The sequence below is a fragment of the Mycteria americana genome, chromosome Z (genome assembly GCF_035582795.1).
Source record: "Mycteria americana isolate JAX WOST 10 ecotype Jacksonville Zoo and Gardens chromosome Z, USCA_MyAme_1.0, whole genome shotgun sequence".
Taxonomy (NCBI): Eukaryota; Metazoa; Chordata; class Aves; order Ciconiiformes; family Ciconiidae; genus Mycteria; species Mycteria americana.
Genome location: NC_134396.1, coordinates 55,943,418 through 55,965,243, shown reverse-complemented (window position 1 = coordinate 55,965,243; position 21,826 = coordinate 55,943,418).

Below are 21,826 nucleotides of genomic sequence, written 5' to 3'. Positions count from 1 at the left end.
TGATAGAGGCAGACCCTGATCAGGGGAAAGCAGTGAAAGCACAGGAGGCTGCAGTGGTAAGCTGCGATAAAGGGAAGAAATCCCTGTGGGATATAAGGATAGATGGGGTCAGGAGCGACCCGCCCCTCAAGGGCCCAGGGTGCGGATGTGAAGATTCACCTGCAAAACCTCCTTTTTTGGTCTGTCACACTCCAAAGCTTCACTAATTAAAATTTTCTGCAGATTGAGTTCTAGCAAAATCAAGTTTGGAGGCATCAGAGCGCTTGCTCACTTTAAGGGCTAAATGGTGACAGATCTACCTTGAAACGTCAGCCAAGGGACTTCTCATCACAGCAAGACTAATAATTATTATCAGATGTATGATAAACATTTTCTAAACTTTCGCTTTTCTTAATGTAAACCAAATGTTATTCTCCTTACCAGTGGGATAAATAATGTGCTATTTTTTTTTCGGAACAGGACTATCATCTGTATACTTTATGAAATTCATGTCTTATTGCAGAAAAACCTTTTCTTTAAACTTTTCCATCATGAAATCCATTACAAATATAACTGCAGAAATTGCACAAAAAGGCATACAACACAAATGTTTCTTCTCAAGGATAGCTCAGAGATGTACTGTGGCAGAATAAACAGGAAAACAAGTTCTTTATCACAACCTCTCACATAATTTTTCCAAGCCAAAACCACTTTGGAAGCCTGTTTTCAAACATGGATCTTGTAGCAGCCTAAGAAAATAGTCAACATTTCTTATGCATTGATATGTCTAATTCCTCTTTTTCTCTCCAGACTTTGCCCAGCTCTCTAAATAAAGTGCCTCTCCTCTTTACTGCTACCACCGCAATATGTTTGACCTGTCTGGTTGTTCTTTTGTAAAAAATCACCAGGTCCAGTTATTAACTGTAAATTTTTGTAAGAGAAGTTTTAAAAAGCAATGGGAGGGAATAAACAATTATTCACCTCAGGAGAACATTAATTTCTTTGTCTATGTTTGTTTCTCCCTCAGTTCTGAGGCTATGGGCACCCTGTTTATGACTTGGCAAAGTCCTAAAGCTGAGAATTTATTTTTAAGGTATTTCCCACAACTAATTATGTCCTTACCAAAGATTTCTATCTTTTAAATGATCTTGGTGTCACATTAACTTTGCAGCCATCCTCCAGAGAATGCTACTGAGATGGCTTCCAAAACCTCCAGCTTCCTTCTGCTCTTTGAAGTGCTTGGGGTTCGTTGCTTGCAGCTTTGTGACTACGCATGGTAAAGGCTGCTTAGCTGAGCGAACTACACAAACTGACTGTGGGTGAAGCCTGCCAAATCGCAACCCAAAGGTGAACAGATATGTGGAACCCAAGACATGTGCTGCCTCGTATTTGGGTGTTCTATGGTGGAAAACTAAAATCATCACTTTAAAGTTTCAAGCAAAATTGTGTTGTCTTCTTGGGCTCCCACAGAACTAGGAAAAACTGACATTCCCATCTTTCAGTGTTTGTTCCATTGCAGAAGACAGCCTTGTGTGGTAGCTGATGCCAGCCTCTCTCCTCTCTCAGCCTGCATGCATGGGGGAACCTGCCAGCACTTAGAAATCATGTCACCCGGTTGCCTGAAGACCACTGCATTGGGAGCTACCTGAGCACTTCTTTTCCTTATCAAATACTGAGGCGCAGATGTGTGCATATTTATGTGGTAACACAGGCATGTGATTTCATATTAGCAAAGAGTTAATAAACCTCTCCACATGCAACACCTAAGCATTCCTCCAATAAGAGCGTTGAGCAACAGTCTCTTTTTCCACATGGGAAACCTTACAGCCAGAAAAAATGTGCACATGTAGAAAACCCAAGATACCTAGAAGCATAAAAAGTGGAAACTGCAGAGGTCTCAAGGCTGCTTTCAGAGCTGAGATAGTCAGAGATACACTCTAAAATCTTCTATCACCTCTGCTGACTTTTTATTAGTCTGACCTTTAAGGGATGTTTAAAACTCAACAGCAGATGAATTTCTGAATTGCTTGGATTTAAATATGTCAGCATTGACTGTTTCTTTACTTGCTTACTTTCTCCGTGAAATTTAATTATCTGGTAATTCAATATCAGTATGAATCCAGCCCTGTATTGACTCAGTTCTAATCATCACCAGAATTTGAAAAATGTGGTGTGTTGTTCCTGTTTTAGTAGAAGGTCACAGCAGCTGGTGTTAGCACTAAGTTCTGACTAAGTCCAGACTTGTTTGTTTTTTTCAATTTGCAATGAAAAGCAAAGTTACAACAGCATGGCTTTTTCTCTCAGCTTCTTACCTCAGCTTAGTTCCAAGATTTCAAAAGTGAAAGTCTTTTGACAAATATTTATACACACACACCATGGTGTCTCTGGCCCTAATTTTAAACTTGGATTCTCAGTTCTTTACCATAGACACTTTGTTTACACTACCCAATTTGTCTTGTTGTCTTAATATTTATAAAAAGGGCAATGCACTATAGAATAGGAAAAAGGATTTTACGATCTCGATAAGAGAATTGTATAATGAGGTGATTTCCTCAGGACAGACCTATGACATATTCATATTTATTTTCAGTGAATCACGTTGTAGAGCAAAAATCATTGTTCACAGAACTGGATAGGAGTTCTCTAGTATATATGTGAATAACAAAAAAAAAAGGTTAATATGCCGGTGCTATGATTGCTATGATAACATGGCTGGGTGATGACCTTTGAGGGAGAGGTCCAGGAAGACAGCTTGCTGGAACAGCAGCCGGCCAGCTGAGCACATATCCGGGCACCGTAAGCCACCAGTTAACACAAAACAGTTTTCAGCAGATATGAAAGGGGTACTGAGGATGTTAAAAAGATACTTGAATATTGGATATGAGCAGGTCAGGATCTAAGCTAGGGGTTTTTGTTCACATGCCTATGTTCACAATAATCTACTGTGGAAACTGTAGGTGAAAAATCAATCAGCCAGTCACAACATACTCAAATTAATTCATACAATGAATGAACAAAAGGAAATGCCCACTTGCCTTGGAGAGACTGTTTCTCAGCACCAAAGCACGACAGATCATGCTGTTTCTCAGCACCAAAGCATGACATGAGAGATCTCTGATCTCTCAGTCCTGATTCTGAAGGGAAATCTACAAAACACATTCAGACGAGGAACCTGCAAACTTGTACTGGGTTTGCATGGCAAGGTTTTGGTAGCAGGGGGGCTGCAGGGGTGGCCTCTGTGGGAAGACACCAGAAGCTTCCCCCATGTCTGACAGAGCCAGTTCCAGCCGGCTCCAAGACAGACCCGCCGCTGGCCAAGGCTGAGCCCATCAGTGATGGTGGTAGTCCCTCTGGCATAAAGTATTTAAGGAGGGGGGAAAAAAAAGCTGTGCAACAGCAGCTGTGAGAGACAAGTGAGAATATGTGAGAGAAACAGCCCTGCAGACACCAAGGTCAGTGACAAAGGAGGGGCAGGAGGTGCTCCAGGTTCCAGAGCAGAGATTCCCCTGCAGCCCGTGGTGAAGACCATGGTGAGACAGGCTGTCCCCCTGCAGCCCATGGAGGATCAGGGTGCAGCAGGTATCCACACTGCAGCTCATGCCTTGAAGGTAGTTGTGACCCCATGGAGAACATGCTGGAGCAGGCTCCTGGCAGGACCTGCAGCCCGTGGACAGGAGCCTACGCAGGAGCAGGTTTTCTGGCAGGACCTGTGACCCCGTGCGGGACCCACGCTGGAGCAGTCTGTTCCTGAAAGACTGCAGCCTGTGGAGAGGACCCATGCTGGAGAAGTTCGTGGAGGACTGTCTCCCATGGGTGGGACCCCACGCTGGAGCAGGGGAAGAGTGTGAGGAGTCCTCCCCCGAGGAGGAAGGAGCAGCAGAGAGAACGTGTGATGAACTGACCGAACTGCGCTGTGCAGGGGGAGGAGGTAAAGGAGTCAGGAGTGAAGTTGAGCCCAGAAAGAAGGGAGGGGTGGTGGGAAGGTTTTTTTAGATTGTTCTTATTTCTCATTATCCTGCCCTGTTTAATTAGCAATAAATTAATTTATCTAAGTTGAGCCTGTTTGCCCTTGACGGTAATTAGTAAGAGATATCCTTGTCCTTATCTTGCCCCATGAGATTTCTGTCATATTTTTCTTCCCCTGATCCTATTGAGGAGTGGGAGTGAGAGAGCGGCTTGGTGAGCACCTGGTGGCTAGCCAAGGTCAACCCACCACAAAGCCAAAATTCATAACTCTACCAGATGGTAAAAATAATTGATTAAGAGGCGCTTTTCTTTTTTTTCCACATTGCAATTTTTTTTAATTTGCTGGTGTAAACATCCAACATGCAGGTGTCCGCTTACCCTAATCCTTGTTGTTTTCCCATTTGCTGGATCCCACCCACAGATTTGTGTTAGTGTTGAATAATTCCAAGTCCTAATGTATTTACTCAGAGTGGCTGGCTGCCAGTCCCTCAAGAACTACTGCTTGATCATGCATTGAAGTCCCACCCAACTGGTCTTCAGCATTATTGGCTTTCCTTTGTGGTCGGCTATGAAAGGTCTCATGAGAATTACCATAACTGTACTAAGACCTCCTCTAGCTTCAGCAGAATGCTGCTTCTGTATCATCTGCCAAAACAGATCCTGAGCACAGCAGACCTCGCAGTTCCTGCAGCAGCAGCCACAAAATGCTTAGTGCCAGTCATGTACCTATCTTGTTGGTCCCACTTCTTGTGTGTGTGTAATTGCAATGATTTCCAGAAGGTGACAGGTCGGACACTGAGTACAAAGCTGGTCTCCTTGTAACATATTTTTATGCAGATTCCTTAGGAGTGAGCTCTAACAGGTACATTCCTGTGGCTTTTCTTCTTCCTGTTTGGCACAGTCTGGGCAGGGAAAGCCTCACTCTTACAAATTTCAAAATGTTTAGACTTGCGGGCAAGGTTAGATGACAAAATGCTAAGCTTTAAACCAACAAAGGAGTTGTGCTAAAATTCCTGCCTGTCAAATGCTCAAAATTGAATTTTTGTCCACTGTTCTTTCCCTTGAAGAATGTGTCAGACTAAACTCACCAGATACTAAATGCTGGCAGTCTCTAAATATATATTTACACATTTATCTGTTAATAATTAATTTTATATTTTAATATAGTTTTATTTATTTATTTAATATATACTTCGGTGTAAGTAGGTTTTTCATCAGAAAAACTTCCAAGCTGATAATGTAATAAAATCAGGAAAAATTCAAAAATTACTTTTAGTGAAAAAGAGACATTTTAATCTAAAGAAATACACCCAAAGTACAATTTTTATCAGCTTTTGTAGCAATTATTTTGAAAGGGTCTCAGAATTAGCTCTGCTAATTCATTAGCAAAACAGGCTTTAGCAAAACAGCCAGATGCCTTGTATATAGAAGAAAAATTATTTCTGTCTTAAACTTCTGTTTCCATCTGGCGACAACTTATAGATCTAAACATACGAAGAGCATTTGAATCTAGCAAGGGATATAAAATGGGACCCAGATGATAAGAACTTCATCTGTACATAGAAGAGTCTTTTAAAAGTAATTTTGATTAATTTAATTCGTATCGAATTAACATCAGCTTTTTTTCATAATTAAAATTCTGACTAATCACCAAGAACAGAGTGGAATTCCAGATTGCTTTCTGAACAATGACTTGAACTGTCTGAAATAGTATTCTCTCAAAGACATCAGAAGCTGGAGAGGTGCATGACTCCGCTAATATATGCTCTGTTTCAGGACAGTTTGTGTCTTTGTTTCACTTGGAAAATTCATGGTTTCAACCTTACCTTTGGAGAACTCCAGCAGACACTTTGCAAGTTTGCTTCCAGCATTTCTTACCCTTGAACAGATCTCTCCTCTGCAGTATTTATTAGAATGACTTCTTTTGTCAGATTCCATTTTGTCAGAAACTTTAACCAAACAAAGATAAATCTATTTCTGTTTTAGTATTACTAAAAATATAAACTAGAAAATAAAATTATCCATAGATCTCACAATCTCAAGTGTTTCTCCCCTTTTTTTGAGTGGCTAAGTTCAAATTTTAGCCCTAATGGGTCTTAACTATAAATGGGTTCTTTAAAGACCTGTTGTGTTGCCAGTGGTTTCAGTCTAAAGAAGAAACAAGCCTTTAGGGAATAATTAAGATGCAAAATTTTCTTAGTACTTAAATCTTTTTACATTAAGAGTTATTCCAGAAGGACTATCTATGCACTTGAAAAGGCACACAGGAACATATTTTATGTAATAGATGATTTCTTATAGCTACATAGTTTGGGGTGGGGTTTTTTTGTGACTTTTTTTCCTTTCAGTTCTTCCAAATCACAGAAAGTAAAGTGAGCAAACAGTGTGAATTAGGAATGGTTGAAAGGAGTAAAATAAAACAGGGCTTCTGAAGCTCTGGCTCAATATCCATGATGTTGCAATTCAAAACAATTACAAAAGCTTTCCCAAAATAACCAAACAGCTATGTTATGAACGCCAAAACAAAACTTCATATTGCCTGTGTGACACACCATAAGATTGGGAAGTGTGTTTGTTGTCAGCTCCTCAACAATAAATCTAAAGATTGTTTATGGGCAAAAGCTGATGATTAACATCAGCAGATGGCAAGGCTATCAGCCAAAAGAGTAGAATTTTAAATTTATTTTTTAGCAACTGTGCCTTATTTATTCTGTATAAACTCATATTATGCTTTTTTATTGCATAACATGAAATTACACTTAAAATTGTTCCAAATTCTTAAGAAAAAAAGCTAGCAGTCAACCAGAGAGGAATAATAAAACTTATCAGATGTCTAGGAAACAAAACTCTACGTGGACTGGTCACAGGAGTCAAAAAAAAAGCACTCACAAGGGAAGGTTATCCCACCTTGCAGAGAGGAAGGCGAGACACGAGAACTGCCTTCTGTCAAAGGCATCTGAAATGCGAGCTCTGCCTGCACATCGTCTGCGGGCAGTGGGGGAAGCGCTGGGCTGCAGTCCCAGGAGGCAGCTCAGCGTCAGACTTCAGGAACCCCTTGCAGAAGCCGCCAGGCATGGGAGGTGATGGGAGGCTGCCTGGGGAGGACAGCAGCAGCTCTGCCACCACCAGAAACATCAGAAACACATCTTGAATGATAGCTCTCTGTGATCTCGTCCTGGGGCAAAGAGAAGAGCTTGGGGACCTCGTGACCATGCTGCTTCTGTAATTCAGTGCCATACTGATGTTTAGCAGTAGTCTGAGAAGAGAATCGCACAGTGTAAGACTTGTCTTAAAAATGTTGCAATGGCAGGCAGGGGAGTTTTGCAATTATACAGGTGCAATTCCCAGAAAAGCTTCAGCCACATCAGCACAGTCCGTTCTTCACAGGGCAAGGCTCAAGTGGTGCTAACACTTCTGTAGCAATATAATCACATCCTCTAATAATTAGAGGAAGGAGGTTGTACAGCTTTAACTGTACCAGGACCTTTGAACCAAACTCACGTCCCTGAATTACACTATAGATAAGTATCCATGATTTGTTTCCCACGCCCAGCCATGCACTTGATGTTTGCAACTGGTTCGCATCCACATTTAAATGTCTAAGTGTCCTCCAAAATCTAAGGCACTTTTCTTGCTTGTAAGTCTTACACTACCCCTGATGTTTTGCACTTCTAACTCATGGCTTAAGCCCCCTTGCAAGAGGCTCCCATGTCTTACATGTTACCTAGTGGTTGTACTTATTCATGCCCTGACCATGATCCAGCCATCACAAGAAGGTGGAACCAGCACTTCTGGCCACGCAGCAAGGCCCAGGGTCCTCAATAACAGCTGAGTCTCTGCACTCATCCATCTTGTGCCTCAGGTAGCAAAAAGCAGGAGTGAAGAGAGGCATGAAGTAGTGGAAAAGGAAGACACCCCATGGGGCCTTTAGATGTAGTTAACAGGGGCAATTGGCACAGCAGATAAGCTTTGAGGCTGTGCAGGCAGTGTGCATTTAGGAGGTTAGGGCTGCTGTGGGCAGCTGGGGAATGGCTGCGTGTCTCTCTGTGCAAAGGTAAGGATTGCATTTGGGAGTGGAGGAGCACTGCCAAGATGGGGAAAGGTCTGGGACAGGACTTGGGTGCACACCAAAGCGTTTGCCCTAAGATCACTGCACCCTGTTTTTTAGGGAAGAGAACTCAGAGGAGACTAGCCATAGACCAGCCTCTCAGGCCTTGCAGGCAGGGCTTGCTTCCTACAGTTCAGATGCTGCTCTGGAGCTCAATAGCCTTGCCTGGGACAGGCTTGCCCCTGCTCATGTAACTGGCATCATGACCTGCCAGCACAAATCCCTGTAAGCAGATGGGCACTGGCTTCTTTCAGAGCATGGCTGAGCCACCAACTGCCATCAGCTAGGACATTGCCTCTAGGAGCCTTCAGAAGGTTATTGTTGCCCTATATGAACATACCAGAATATGCCATAATATACCAGAATATGCCAGAATATGCCCTATGTGTGGGCTGATTGGTATTAAATCCTGTTTTAACCAGAAATAAGACTAGATAGGTGGGCTGAGGTGACATAATGTGCCTTCCTCAGCAAGACAACTCTTTTTGGCTGGGGAAATGCAGAGGCAGCAGCACCACAGCATTGTTTCGAATAACCCCTGTGGATCGAACTGGCTGACAAGAGCTAATAGACTAAAATAAATTTTCCCTTTGTTGATTCATATAGTCTTTGCAAATTACCTGGTGTTTTGCTTCTCTGTCCCATGAAAATATCTAGTCAGGCTGCTTGCTGTGTGATCCTCTTCCACTTCTTTAGCTCACCTTTTCTTTGGTACCTTGTAATACTCAAGAAGCTATGCAAAAATAGCAAGGTTTATACATTCATTATTGACCTGTGTCTCTCTCGCTCTCTCTCCCACTGTATACGTAGTTTGCTTTACAGTGATTTCCTTCTGTCATACCATTACTTTCATCTGCAATATCACTCACAGTGATTTTCAGAGGCCCAGCAGATTAAAAGAAAAAAAAAAACAAACCCCATCTCCCAAGCCTATTCAGTGAAATGAAACCCAAGTAGTACAGATCTGTGATGGAAAGAGAAGAAACCGACTGAAAATTAGTAGAATTTCAGCTATGGGTTACATCACTTTTCTGATCTTGATCTCACAATTTACACACAAAACAGATCAGGCTCAGTTAGACACAACAAGCACAAACATGTAATGCTGACAAAAAGTGACTTTTAAAGGGCACATAATGACTTCATGAAAAGCTTTAATTAAGGAGAAGGTATCAAAATATCCCTGAAGAAACCCCCCCAAATTGTAACTCTCCTACACTTCAAAGAAAGTGGCAAGGTTTATTTAGAAGGTTTTCATAACAGACTGCTGAATGAGTAAGTACAGCTGTCTCCGATAAATCCTACATAAGACTAATTTACTAGATGACACATTATTTTTAAAATAACCTCTTGTAGTGTTGAAACAATGTTGTGCAAATTACTGAAATAGAACATTAAACACTGAATTGCCTTCCACTATTTTTACTCCAGTTGGCGGCTGGTCACAAGCGGTGTTCCCCAGGGATCAATATTGGGGCCAGTTCTGTTTAATATCTTTATCAATGATCTGGATGAGGGGATCGAGTGCACCCTCAGTAAGTTTGCAGATGACACCAAGCTGGGTGGGAGTGTTGATCTGCTTGAGGGTAGGAAGGCTCTGCAGAGGGATCTGGACAGGCTGGATCGATGGGCCGAGGTCAATTGTATGAGGTTCAACAAGGCCAAGTGCAAGGTCCTGCACTTGGGCCACAACAACCCCATGCAACGCTACAGGCTTGGGGAAGAGTGGCTGGAAAGCTGCCTGGCAGAAAAGGACCTGGGAGTGTTGGTTGACAGCTGCCTGAATATGAGCCAGCAGTGTGCCCAGGTGGCCAAGAAAGCCATGGCATCCTGGCTTGTATCAAAAATAGTGTGGCCAGCAGGACCAGGGAAGTGATTGTGCCCCTGTACTCGGCACTGGTGAGGCCGCACCTGGAGTACTGTGTTCAGTGTTGGGCCCCTCACTACAAGAGAGACATTGAGGTGCTGGAGCGTGTCCAGAGAAGGGCAACGAAGCTGGTGAAGGGTCTGGAGCACAAGTCTTATGAGGAGCAGCTGAGGGAACTGGGGTTGTTTAGCCTGGAGAAAAGGAGGCTGAGGGGAGACCTTATTGCTCTCTACAACTACCTGAAAGGAGGTTGTAGAGAGGTGGGGGTCGGTCTCTTCTCCCAAGTAACAAGTGATAGGACGAGAGGAAATGGCCTCAAGTTGCGCCAGGGGAGGTTTAGACTGGATATTAGGAAATTTTTCTTCACTGAAAGGGTTATCAAGCATTGGAGCAGGCTGCCCAGGGAAGTGGTTGAGTCGCCATCCCTGGAGGTATTTAAAGGATGTTTGGATGAGGTGCTTTGGGACATGGTATAGTGGTGGTCTTGGTAGTGTTAGGTTTATGGTTGGACTTGATGATCTTAAAGGTCTTTTGCAACCTATACGATTCTGTGATTCTGTGTGATTTGAACTATTTACATTTTACTGTTCTCACATGGGACATGGATAATTTTTACTCTTGTTCATAATAGTGGAAGTGCAGAGCATACACTTTTTGAAATGAATTTGCATGGCTTATACTTGGTGTTCGATCCAAAAACCCATTCACACCATAAACAAACTTTGTGATCTCTTTCTTGAATAACTAGTAAGTAATAAGGTATGTTACTTTAAGGAAACAAAGTTTCTCACTACAGATCTTGGAGAGAAGGGATTTATCAAACCTGAAAGCAAGCATGTTTAGGAGCTACTGCAATTGCTTTATGTAAATGCAATATGGGAGCAGGGAAGGAGGGGAAGAGAGAAAGAGAGAAATAGCTGCATCCTGGCTCACATAAATCTTTGGACAAAGGCTGTAGAGGTTTGAAAGAAAAAGTTAAATATTTTCTGTATTTTCTTAACCTGTTAGTTCTTTCACCTTTCTCTAACATGCAGTCTTACTACAGCCTGATCCAAAAAATCATTTGACATCAATAGGAAAAAAATTACAATGTGTGTAAGTTTTGGCTCAGACTCCATGAAAAGGGGATTTTCATCCATGGGAGGATGATTAATATAACCTGTGTACACAGCTGTCAGAAGAACAGATTTATGAACCTAGTTTTATCTCTCAATATTTTTATCAATGATTGGGATGCAGGAGTTGAATGCACCATTAGCAAATTTGCTGATGATATCAAACTGAGAGATGCTGTTGACTCTCTCAAGGGGCAACAGGCCTTGCAGAGGGATCTAGATAAATTGGAGCATTGGGCAATCATCATTGGTATGGAATTTAACAAGAGCAAATGCCGGATTCTGCACCTAATGCCAGGCACAAGTATAAATTGGGAGAGGAGAGCAGCCCTGCAGCAAGGGATGTGGGGTGCTGGCTGACAGCAGGCTCAACACGAGTCAGCAGTGTGCCCTGGCAGCCAAGAGGGCAAACCGCATCCTGGGGTGCATCCAACACAGCATAGCCAGCCGGTCAAAAGAGGGGATTATCCCGCTGTATTCAGCGTTGGTGCGGCCTCACCTGGCGTATTGTGTGCAGTCCTGGGCCCCACAATTTAAGAAGGATGTGGAGGTCCTGGAATGCATCCAGAAGAGGGCAACAAAGCTGGTGGAAGGGCTGGAAGGCATGTCCTGTGAGGACCAGCTGAGGACATGGGGTTTATCTAGTTTGGAGAAGAGGAGGCTGAGGGGTGACCTCATTGCTCTCTACAGCTTCCTGAGGAGGGGAAGTGGAGAGGGAGGTGCTGATCTCTTCTCCCTGGGATCCAGTGATAGGATGCCTGGGAATGGCTCAAAGCTGTGCCAGAGGAGGTTCAGGCTTGACATTAGGAAGCATTTCTGTACCAAGAGGGTGGTCAAACACTGGAAGTGGCTTCCTGGAGAGGTGGTCAATGCCCCAAGCCTGTTAGTGTTTAAAAGGCATTTGGAGAATGTCCTTAATAAAATACTTTAAATTTTGGTAAGCAGTTGGACTAGTTGATCGTTGTAGGTCCCTTCCAACTGGCATCTATTCTATTCTATTCCATTCTATTCCATTCTATTCCATTCTATTCTATTCTATTCTATTCTATTCTATTCTATTCTATTCTGCTCCACTCTACTCCACTCCACTCCACTCTATTCCACTCTACTCCACTCTATTCTCTCAGCATGGCCAGCAGATGCACTCTTGATATATCATGCTTCTGGCCCTTAAATTAAATTTCAGAGACAGCATGTCTTTCTGAAAAGTAACTGGCCTTCACTTAAAGATTTCATATAGTATAAAATTCATGTCTGCATCATGGAACACTAATTAGTTACCCTGATTCTTGGAAGAACATTTGTCCAGCTGCAGCACATAGACCCGCGGTCACGTGATGAACATTTCTGGCTGGTTAAAGAGCCATCAGCTGTTAGAAAGCTCTGTTTTTTTCTTTTTGAGATTTCTGCATTGTGACTGTCACATCTTAACCTTTTAGCAGACCCATTCAACACAACAAAGTCTCGTAAGTCTCTCACCATCAAGCTGACAAGGCTAAACGAGAAGCAATGACACGCAAGATGTATTCAGCCTCCCAGCTTTATGCTCTTGCTAACACACTGATGGGTTCCCTGTATTTGCCCTGGTGCCACAGTTGAGCTTACATTCTCTTAGCTGCTTATTCTTACCCCCAAGGTCTAACTGGCATGGTGCTGTTCCTGTCTTGTAAAAGGGATGGATAGTTACTCTTAGGCAACTTTCTTTTCCTACCATATCCAAGCAGAAATTGTTGAAATGAGACCATTTTCCTGCACAAAGGGGTAATGGAAATGGGTGAAATGGAATAGGAAGCCTGTCAGAGAACATACAGGACCAACAGATCATCAGGATGAAAAAGGGGTAGCAGAAAACATGGCCTTATCAGAACACAGATAAATTTTCTGTGTATGTGTTCACAGTGGAAGGACTTGCAGCATTTTCAGAAAGAAACTCTTCTCTATGAGGGGTTATATCAGAAGTGCTATCTCAAACTGAGGCAGCAACAAAAGAGCTTACAGGACAAGCAAACAAAATAAACAGCAACAACTGCCACACTGTTAAACCCAAGAGCTTTAAAGAAACTCAGGCAATGAAATAATTTAATTAAGTTGCTTCAGTACATCACCACTCAAAAAATTCTTTGGTACCTGAAGATTAGAAAGTGGCAAATGTGACACTAACACTATTTTCAAGAGTCCTTTAGGGGAGATCCAGAAACCTACAGGTCAGTAAGGATGATGTCTATTCTGGACAAATTAAAAAAAAAAACCATAGTAAAGAATAGAGTTAATTGGCTTTTGCAAATTTTATGAACTGCTTAAACAACAAAGCCTAATCCATCACAATCTCTAGAGGAAATTGCTGGGTCAGCATAGATTTCTCAGAGATTGCCAGTTGATGGGTTGCAGAGTCACCACACAGAAAGCTAGAAGGCAGGTTTCCTCTGTAGCAGTGATTAAATGATGCCCTCACACAGAGAAAAGACAGTGGCTGCATAATATCAGTATAATAGACAGCCACATCATTTCCTATTCCTGTGCCAAGAAGACAGAAGCACATAGTTGTGCTAAGCACAGTGTTAGAGCTGTTTTTCAGGAAAAGTAGGAAGAACCCACCTGAATATAGGTATAGATTGATGCTCTTCCTTACATATTTGGGAAATGACATGCAAGGAAAAGATTAATGCTTGCACTGGACTGGAAGGAGAGAGGGGTCAGAAGACTGCAGGAGTTACTAGTTTGATTTGTTTCACAATGGCTTGTCCAGACATATAAATAGTATTTTCCATACCAACAAGTGTGGAAAGATAAACATTTGAACCATTAATCTGGTCTGGGCACTTTGAGGAGCAGATCATGGAAGAATTTATCTTGATGTCAGAGAAGAAACACGTTGCAAAAGTACAGAGGCAGGATGCAAAGCCACCTCTGGGTTAGTGTGCTACTGCTCTCAGATAAAAGCAAATGGCACTCCTATTTTCTTGCATCTGAAACTGCACTTCCCTCACTTCCACCCAGATTATCATAGTGATATTTTATGCAGGACATCCCACAACTTGCCTCTCCCCCTCCACCAAAAAGAAAGAAAGAAAGAAGCATTTCAGAACCATGTTTTCCTCTACTGAAATAGTAAACTACAAATGCTACACATTACCTACCAGGTGGTGAGTATTCCTCTTGGCACCAGACAATCACCCACTGTGGAAAAAAATTGTGAATTGCAGATCACTGATCAGCTACTGCTCCTTACAATGGTAAAGAAGGACATACCCAAATCTTTCTTTCCTGTTTCTTGTGTCAGTGTCTCCCTCCCACCCGAGTGCTGGCAGCTCTGCTCTCCAGCTAGCTATTGACTCCGACCATGTTTCCAGAGCAACAAAATAGTCCTTACCCAGGGCTGTCCTTGTTGCAGCAGTTCTCATTCATTCTACAGCAAGCCATGGCTATAAATACTTGACTGCCCATCCCTGCTTTAGTATGATTACTGTACATACTATCAGCATGTTACCTATTTAGTGTACTGCCCACAGATTTGGTCAAGGTGCTAGGTATAAAAAAGGAACAAAAAAAATGAAGCTTCCATCCTGCCCCCACTCATTACAAAACTTTTGAGTTGGCATCTAACTAGCTAGTATTTTGTTTATGCCTATGCTTAGTGGGGAAAAGGCAAAGCCCCAGTGAACATATGTTTGAAGGTGTGTTGATAGGTCAGAAATTGTTTTATGCAGGAAAATGTATCTGTTTTGGATGGAGATGAGCATACACTGATTTTCTTGTGGTCATGGTCAAGCAATGGCTGGATGCTGGGTGCCTCCTGATGCAGGGGCCCATGACGAGGAGATGTATGGCTGTAAGGAACAGTACTCACAGCTAAGTTCTGATGCTGGTGTGGTTCTGCAAAAAGTGGCACATCAGTAAGAAGACAATGAAACTACCTGCTCAGCTGAGGGCGACAGACTAGCATTGCAAAACAATTGTCTCAAACTCCTTTTGGAAGCCAGTATCAGGATAATCAAGCAAACAAGGACAGAAAAGGAAGCTGTCACTACAACAGGCAGCAAAGTGGCCCTTCAGACACACTCTCTCCAAGCAGCTGAGAGCACAGAAACCATCTAAATGATGACCACAACACAACTGCTTGTAAATTCATCCTTGCTCTTCACTTTACTGTCAAAGTCACTACTCTCAATTCTGCCTACTCCCTTGTGAAGTTTGGAGCCAGTCCTGATATGCAGGAGAAGTCAAATTGTGCATAAGGAACCAAAAATGAGGGACATGAGATGCAGTTTGAGCAGACAGGTAGATCCAGGTAATGTCCCTATAAAGCAGCTGAGTACCCAGTTCATCAGTGGCCATTTTGAAGAGTGTGAATACTGAAATATATCCTTCTCAGTATATTATTGAGGGGAGATGCAAAAGGATTAACCAGAAAATCCTCCAACATGCTTACTCACCTCACACCTCGCAGCCTCTTTTAATCTGTTAAAGAAAGCTCAAGGTAGCAGCACCAAAGACAGCACCATCTCTAGGAATCAAACAGAGATCATAAAAGCAGACAACAATTTCCTAATGCAGTCAGGATTTTCCCCGAAAAAGTTTTGTCTTCTCCCAAAGTCAATCTGAGCCACAGTCTAACAGCTCTCACCTCAGTTTCAGGATGTCTGATAGGAAATTTGGCACCTGGTTCAAGTGGCAGCTTTTGCAGGGCCCTATGCAGGACTGTACACGGACACATCTGTTGTCTCTAAAATTGATCATCAAAGAGAGTTTGCATCTGCAAAGAGATTTTGGGCATAACCTAGGCTACAGGTAAGAATGAATATGAGAACACTGGCTCCTAGACATTGTGGTGAAGACCATGGTGACACAGGTGGTCCTCTGGAGCCCATGGAGGACCACAATGCAGCCTGTGGAGGACCACACACTGGAGTGGATGGAGATACCATGAAGGAAGCTGTGACTCTGTGGAGAGTCCACACTGGAGCAGGCTCCCGGCAGGTGCCGCAGCCTGTGGAGAGGAGCCCATGCAGGAGTAGGTTTTCTGGCAGAACCTGTGACCCTGTGGGGGACCCATGCGGCAGCAGTCTATTCCTGAAGGACTGCACTCTGTGGAAAGGTCCCATGCTGGAGCAGTTCTTGAAGAACTGCAGCGTGTGGGAAGGACCCATGTTGGAGAAGTTCATGAAGGACTGTCTTCCATGGGAGGGACCCCACGCTGTAGCAGGAGAAGAGACTGAGGAGGAAGAAGGGGCAGAGACAACATGTGATGAACTGACTGCAACCCCTATTCCCCACCCCCTGTGTTGCTTCGGGGGAGGAGGAAGAGAAATTGGGAGTGAAGTTGAGCCTGGAAAGAAAGGAGGGGTGGGGGGAAGGTGTTTTTAGATTTGTTCTTATTTCTCATTATCCTGCTCTGTTTTATTAGCAATAAATTAAATTAATTTCCCCAAGCTGAGTCTGTTTTGCCCGTGATGGTAATTGGTAAGTGATCTCCCTGTCCTCATCTTGACCCACGAGCTTTTTGTCATATTTTTCTCCCCCCATCCTGTTGAGAAGGGGGAATGATAGAGCAGCTGGGTAGGCACCTGGCCAAGGTCAACCCACCACAGAATGCTCCGCTGTTGATACATACGCATCAGTTTTCCAGGTATTTCTGTTAAACCTGAAGTCTAAATAAGTCTCACCAGATCTTGATATAATGGTTTAGCTACTTTGTTATAAAACACAGAGCCTCACAAGATGAACAAATAATACTATTTCCAAATCTTAATGACATGCACGTACCCACCATTCTTCAGTGGAGATTTTTTTTCTTTCTAACATTCTTCTAGAATATTACCATTCTGGAGTTCTGGAGATCTTAATTTAGCCTTTATTGTCTTTGAGCATGCATTTTGAAGCTCAGGAAACATCAGAGGTTGGTGTGTGTGTGTTTGTGCAAGTAAAAACTTATTTCAAGTCATGTATCCTCTCCAATCTTATTTATATGCAGAATCCCAATACGGGTTTTCTTTTTTTGGAGGTGCCGGGAGGATGTTAAAAATCTAAATGGAAACCAGACTTTCCACTGTTCTTTTCATATCTCAAATAATTAGTGGATTTTAGGAACATCTTGAAAAGTCAGTGATGTTTTGAACCACCTCAGCAGCTTTGTCAAAGAAATCACAGCTGTGCTGTTTTCAAACTACTGTCTTACTTGTTTCAAAGCTCCCAATCCATATAATCTGCAGGAACAGAATAAATGAAAGAGTGGAAGAGAAGAGGACTCAGGAAGATGTATACATATCTGGAAAAGTGAGCAAGCAGTACCATGCAAATACTGGATGCAAAGAAAACAACCTCACATTAATATCACAAAGCAGAGCAGGAGGTACCTGAACAATACAACTTTCTTTTTCGCACAATGCAAAATCACCCTATTGTATAGTTGTTGCATAAATATGGCTTTTTTTTTCTTGAAAGGTATTCTGTATTACTCAATTTCAGCATTGATAATTTGTTATGTAATCAATCACCAAGGCTACATAACTTTAAAATCTAATTACTACCAGTTCATTTAATAATTAACCTGAAACAGAGTTGCCCCAAAGTTATCAGTGTAGCAGCATTATGATGTTGCTCTGCTTGGCCTGGTTAGCTGATTTGATTATACTATTATAGCCCTTCTGGTAATTCTCCAGCAGTGATTTAGCCTAGACAAAGTGCTCTGTTAATGGTGAGATACTACTTCTGGTGCTTGAAGAGCAGCCAGCTGCAAGGTGCTAAGCCAGAACTCCAGTGGGAAAAAGAGAAAGGGACACGGAGGACAGAAAACACTGCCTCAGCAAAGCCAAGAACACAAGCCATCTGTGACCACACTGCAAGCAGCAGTAAGCCAAAAGAGACTCTGTACTAAATAGAGTCATTAACAAAGATGCCCCCTCAGAAAGCAACTGGGGATCAAAAAAATACTTAGCATTCTAGCTCCTTGCAAGCACATGCTTGTTTTTCACAGGTGCAGTCACACAAAAAGTAAATGCTCATCCTCATGTTAATCATAGGAGTAAAATCTAAGTGCAACAACTTCTGGCAAATAAGAACTTTTATCTTCATCCCTGAGAGCACAGCAAATATTTCTGTGCTACAGCCAGCTTTTTATAATCCCAGGCATGAATCTGTTCCTGTGATGGCTATATGCCACTTCTTGCAACACCAATTCCCTTCCTAATGAGCAGTTCATTTGCTTCAGCTATTTAAGTAAAAATGATTGCAGACAAACACTGTAAATACAGAAAGTTAGGCACCTTTTAGAAAATTGCCTCAAGAACTACAAAGAATGAGAAACAAACTTTTTGTGTTTCAACATCTGGACACCTATCCCTACACAGTTACTATATTTCTACATATTTTCTGTTATAGTTCGTATGTATGTATGTATGTATGTATGTAAAAATACAACAAGAACTGCCACAGAACAACATTTCAGACTGACTGAGCTACATGGCTTTCCATCTCATCCATCTGAAGTGTTAAAGCAAGATTCATCACCCTGTGAATTCACCAATGCAGAGTATAAATTACAGTCTCAATGTAAAGCTCAATTTGTATCTTCTGGTGATAAATTTTGGCAAATACTCTATAGCATGCAATGGGCAGCATTATGCACAGTGCTGAGTACCCAGAGTGACCTTCAGCTAAGGAAACACAGAAGAGAAGATAACAGGACCTGGGGATTTCACTGGAGAGACATAAAGGACAAAGACAGAAAAGGCAGATATAAAAACCAACGAGAAATAAAGACAGACAAGAAGAAGGTGCAACAACTAAAAAGAGGGTAGACAAGCTATTACGTAAAGAGGCACAGAAACAGTGTCTAAAGCCAGGCAGCACATAAAAGAGGAACCTTAGAAAAAAGAGGAGAAACTCTACTTTGTGGAAAGTGCCTCCTGTCAAGTAGAAAATACTGCCTCTAAAAGAAGAAAGACTTGACGTCAGGAGTAGTTTGATAAATCTGAGGCTTACTATACAGACATTTTCCTGGTATCTTACATATAAGGATCAAAATTTAAGCTTCAATTTTTTTCCCTAAAAATTCAAGCTGCTGACAAAATACCATAACAAGCCATGGTACACACAAGCCCTGTACCAAGCCATCCTCTACACTTCCATGGAGAAATGAAACACAGGTAACTCCCATGCAAAAGAACAGATATCACATCACTAATGACAAATGACTGGGTCTATGCTGTATGGAGAACACAGGCCCAAAATACCTGACTATGGAGAGTATGCAGGAGGGACAAGGGAGAAAATTGTAGTTTGTACAAACTCTAGAAAAGGTATATTCTCATTCCTTTGGTAGTTCTGCCTCACTGGGACAGTAGTGTTAGCACATCCCACCTCATCCTCCATATCACACAGCTCTGCAACATGATCAGGAAATCCCTGCACACCCCCAACATAATTCTCCTGATGATTATTAAATGCAGAATAATCCTGACCTGGTAACTCTCTGCACAATCTGCACAGAATTTGAAGATTTGAGAAGTAGATATAGATATTTTATTTTATAGAGGGAGGAAAAAACCTGATAGATGATTGAAACCTTGCAGCTATAGACTAGACAGAGGAAGGCATGTGTCAGAGCAGAACCATCATGCTTTTGTATTTCCCTTTTGAATTTCAGATAACAGCTAAACCATCCATTCTGATTTTATTACTTTGATGGGCACAAGTCACATTCTGTCCCTACACTTTGAAAACAAGAGAAGAGTGATACAATATCTCACCCAGATCAAGCTGCCACAGGCAATGTGTACTGCAGCCAACTCATTAGCAGTGAATAATAATAATAAAAAAAATCTATAACTGCAGTATTATACTGTATGATCGTATTTACATCCATTGAAAGGGTGCCTTGATTTGAAGAGAAGATGCAGATGGCTTTTTTTTTTCCTATTGAAAAAGCTGAAAGGATAACTGGCTTTTTAGTTGAGCTAGTTTCCAAGGTATCAGAGGGGAAAAAAGGGTATGTTGGTCTTAAAATGTTTTTTGATTTTAACTTATCTTTAAAAACACCCTTTGAAATATAAAGACAGAAATTGACTTCCAGGTGAAACCCTCCATATACTAACATTTGGACATTTCTACTTTATTTTATTAATTTGTTGCAATTGAGAACATTAATCGTTGACTTTTGTTTATCTGCATTTTTGGGCAATTTCTACATTCCATTTTCAATATCGCTTCTTTCCCACCCTCAAATTTTGCTCACAATTTGCCAAACTGTCTATGGGGAGGCTGGAGTGCTGAAGGTAAAGAGCAAATCATCTTTATTCCATCAAAAAAAATCTGAACATACAGTTTTATCCATCTCCTCAAAATCAGATTTGCTTTTAAAATACATATGCCACCAGTTCGTGATTAAATAAAGATCTTACCTTTTTCTGCCCCTGCTGGACATATGTATTACGTGGTTTATTCACATTTTGCTACCACCTCTCTTCCCATACAGGTGAGGGAATGCTGCCATTATATGCTGCTCTCAAATCTCTTAGGAACAACCATTTAGTCGAAATACTTAGCATGTGACCTCTTCTCCTTGGGTATCATTGAAACAGTTAAATAGTTTGAAAGTGACCACTGCTAGCCCTGAATTATACCAACAAAAATCTTGGAGCACAGAAAGAACTTGTATATTAATGCAAAGACAGGCCTCATTTACATCATGTGCATTTTTTGTTTGTAGCAGAAGGTGTATATTCAGCTGAATGACCATCTCGGAACAAGCAGCAAGAAGGACATTAGTTTACATACTTGCTTTGAACTTGCTGCTAAATTCAGAAGAGCTAAGAATAGCATATAATTTGATATTGAGTCTTACGAATTCTGCATAAATCTGTAAAACACACTGCATATCTCAAGTATTACAGACAGGACCCAGAGCTAGATCAACTCAAAGGTGCCCCAAAGTAGATCTGCCTAAAGGAATGAACATAGCGGAATCTTGCTGAAGAATGCAGTACTCGCACCAACACTAGATCTAAAAGCTCTATTCTAACACAACCAAAAGTCAAATCTGATCTGTAAGGCAGTCTGTGAAACAACACAGGCAGATAATTGCAATGGTTTCCAGCAGGCCTCATATCTCAAAGTTTCCTGCCTGGTCTAATGTCAGTTATTGCACATCAAGGCTTGTCTTTTAAGAGGCATGAGTAAGACGCCAAGTAATTCTTCACTAGGTGGGAACATTACACTGAGTCTATCTGTCTTCAGTAACATTTATCTTGAAATCAGCTCTCTTCTTTAAAAATGAAAAAAAAAAGTCAGAAAAACAATGTACAAAAAAGTAATTAAGTTTGTAACAGGAAGAATAGAGTGCGTAAGAATTTTTCATATTCCAGAAAATTAAAAACTTACTTTCTAGAGCAATTCAGTATTTTGTAGTTTTCAGTGGTATATCCTGCTAAAGCCACCTATTATCACTCATTTGAGCTAAAAATGGAGTAGCTAGATTTAAGATCCAAATGAAAAACAGAAATACATTAACAGTACACTTATGATTAAAAAGGTAAAAAAAATTTTTTTCACCCCACATTCATTTACATTTTTGCATGGGCAAAAATAGCAACTCTGGACAAAGCAGAGTATTACTTCTTTTGGAAGGTAAAGCAAGTATACATGAAGAATCAAAACATGTTTATTCTAACTGATGGGAAGAGGACCAAAAAAGAATAGCCCAAAGGAAATGGCTTTTCCACTGCAGAACAGTTGCTGTAAGTTGACAGCATTCTTTCTCACCCTGGTTAAAGTTACAGATCTGACACTCTGGCA